The sequence below is a fragment of the Dipodomys merriami genome, unplaced genomic scaffold (assembly GCF_024711535.1).
Source record: "Dipodomys merriami isolate MVZ:Mamm:240054 unplaced genomic scaffold, mDipMer1.0.p SCAF_437, whole genome shotgun sequence".
NCBI lineage: Eukaryota > Metazoa > Chordata > Mammalia > Rodentia > Heteromyidae > Dipodomys > Dipodomys merriami.
Genome location: NW_027205999.1, coordinates 557,757 through 561,024, shown reverse-complemented (window position 1 = coordinate 561,024; position 3,268 = coordinate 557,757). Strand labels below are relative to the sequence as shown.

Below are 3,268 nucleotides of genomic sequence, written 5' to 3'. Positions count from 1 at the left end.
TCATCTACTGAGGGGCATCAGGGTTGGCTCTATATCAGCTATTGTAAATAATGCTGCAGTAAACATAGCTGTGCTGGTAGTTTTAGTATGGTCTTGTTTGTGATCATTTGGGTAAATGCCCAAAAGTGGGATTGCTGGGTCATAGGAAAGCTTTATATGGAGTCTTTTGAAGAGCCTCCATACTGCTTTCCAAAGTGGTTGAACAAGTTTACATACCCACCAAGAATGCAGTAGAGTTCCCTGTGGCCACATACTCTCCAGCATCTGTTGTTGCAAAAATATGGAACATTTCACTAATTTGCATGTCAACCTTGCTCAGGGGCCATGCTAATCTTCTCTGTATTGTTCCAATTTTAGCGTATTTGCTGCCTAATTGAGCACAGAACATTTTTTATATATAAAGTGTAATTGATTTTCTTAAACTAGACAATTCAAAAAAAAAGTAAGTTCAAAAGAATTCTTGTGAAATTTTAGAACCATGTATTTCTTCTTCTTCTTCTTCTTCTTCTTCTTCTTCTTCTTCTTCTTCTTCTTCTTCTTCTTCTTCTTCTTCTTCTTCTTCTTCTTCTTCTTCTTCTTCTTCTTCTTCTTCTTCTTCTTTTTTAGCAATACAACAAACTGTTAAAACCATGTATTTCTTACATAAGCACACATTTAAGAATAAAGTCAAGATTGGCATGTCAAAAACAAAATAATTCCAGATATTTGTTGTTCAAGAGATGTGTAAGAGGAGAAATTCATTTATTCTATACAAGGCACCTGTCATAATGAACACTGCAGCAAGTGTTAAGGTTTGTTAAGTTTTAAATGTATTTAATTTTGGGAATTTGCATATATATGCCAAAATTAGGACTGTTTGGCTGGTCATAAACTTTTCTATAAAGTATTTAAGGCTTATGGTAGCAGACATATGGTACTAATTATGTACCTTTCAGAGTTTATACAAACATTACCAATAAGAAATTGCAAAGTCTTTGAGTAAAGAAGCAGAGTGAAGAGTTAAGACTTTGTTAACCATATAGTTTCTTTAAATTTTTAGGGCTTCCTTACTTAACATGTTAGTGAGGAACAAATGATGATATAAGCCATATACAAATGATGAGATGAGCCATAAAAAGTAATCTTAGTGGTAATTTTAAAGACTACTCATAGCCTATAAAACTCTTTTTGAGGGGCTGGGAAGGTGGCTCAGTGGTAAAGCGCTTGCCTTGCATGCTTGAGGCCCTGGGTTCGATTCCTCAGCACCCATAAGCAAACAACAAGCCGGAAGTGGTGATGTGGCTCAAGTGGTAGAGCGCTAGCCTTGAGCTGAAGAGCTGAGGGGCAGCGCCCAGGCTCAGAGTTCATGCCCACGACTGGACCCAAAATAAAAACCAAAACAAAAGCCTCTTTTTGAACATCATAATCTTAGCCAGTTTTAAATGCACAGGAATATGAGAAAATAATACACTGGTAATTGTTTGGTTTTTTATTTTATTAATCATTAATATTTAACTTTTGGTTTTCTTTATTTGTTGCATTGTTTCCCTTTTTGTAATATAATACAACTTTTTATAAGTCGTCATCAGGAGGTACTTTGAGAAGCTTACTGGGATGGCCAAAGATTTTTTATAGGTGCATGTGAGTTTACAAAGAAGAAAATTAAGAACAAAATATTTATTAAATAAATTATCAAGTACAGTCTGAATCAGGAGGGATGATAAATGTCCACACCCAAAATCTTAGCCCTCGTCGGAAGCGGCGGTATTACAGAGTTGAGACCACAAAAGTGAGAGACTGTTTTTGTGTTTTTTGTTTTTGTCAGTCGTGAGGCTTTAACTCTGGGCCGGAGTGCTGTCCCTGCACTCTTCAGCTCTAGGGTGGCACTCTAGACCTTGAGCCATGGCACCACTTCTGGTTTTCTAGTGGTTTATTAGAGATAAAGTCTCACGGACTTTCCTGCCCGGACTGGCTTTCAACTGTGATTCTCAGAACTCAGCCTCCTGCATAGCTAGGATTACAGTCGAGCCACCGGCACCCAGCATTGTTTTGTTGATTTTTATTTTGTTGGTCATGGGGCATGAATTCTGGGGCCTGGGTGCTGTCCCTCAGCTCAAGGCTAGCACTACCATTTGAGCCTTCATCTTTTTCTACTTCTGTAGTGCTGAGGAACCAAACCCAGGGCCTCATGCATGCAAGACAAACACTCTACCATTGAGCCACCTTCCCAGCTCCTGAAAGACTGTGTTTTAAAAAATCATCTAAACAACATTTGCTTTCTGCTTTGAGTTATATAATGAAATATATGAATATCTTTTTATATTTTTGTGAATTGTCATACTTCTAAATTTATACTAACTTCAGCCACTTTATCCTCTTCAAAATCATGAGAGATTTCTCAAAGTCTCTGAGAGATTTCTTCTGGGAAGATTGTATTTGCACTTATAATTTCTTCTGAGTCATTTTTATTTTCATTTATTTTTTATTTTTTTATTGTGAAAAAACTGTACAGAGGGGTTACAGTTACATGGGCAAGATAATGAGTACATTTCTTATCAAGCATTGTAGCCTCCTCCTTTATTTCCCCTTCCCATCCCTTCCAAGCCTCCCCCCCATCCAATCCTCCCCCCACCCTCCCCATCAAAGTTGTAAAGTTCGTTTTCAACATGACAACTTGTACTTCTCATTGTTGCAATGGGTCCACCTGTATCCTTATTTAAATGACTTGTTTTTCCCCTTCCCCTCCACAAATTATACCAACATCAAATACAGTGAAAGCATGGGTTATACTGTGGGGGAGGGACATACAAAGCAACAAAGAAATAATCATATAAATGAATTAGAAACAAATGTATGAAAGAAAAAAAACATTTAAATACATATCTTAGGGTTCATTTTCCTAACATCACCTTATCTGACCTTTTCTGCTTGACTTATACATTACATATACTAACTATTGCAAATGAGGGAAACCATGGGTCCTATGTTTCTTTGGGCTTGGCTTACTTCACTTAATATAATTTTTTCCAAGTCTTTCCAGGCCCATATCAAGCATTGAAAATAGAAACAGCAATAAGAGACCTCCCATCTAAGAAAAGTCTAGGACCAGATGGTTTTACAGCAGAATTCTACAAGGCCTTCAAAGCAGAGCTCACACCAATACTCCTCCAACTCTTCAATGAAATTGAAAGAGAAAGTTCACTACCGAACACATTCTATGAAGCCATCATAACCCTCATCCTAAAACCAGGCAGGGACTCATCATTTTTATTTTTTATGAAAATCATTT

General features: G+C 37.1%; 1 non-coding gene across 1 annotated transcript; it reads right to left on the bottom strand.

Annotated features, from left to right (window-relative positions):
- Positions 1-274: 274 nt before the first annotated feature.
- Positions 275-381, bottom strand: LOC138807856 (U6 spliceosomal RNA). The gene has a single exon (XR_011366310.1). It is a non-coding gene; the product is annotated as a U6 spliceosomal RNA (small nuclear RNA).
- Between the last annotated feature and the right edge of the window lie 2,887 nt (positions 382-3,268).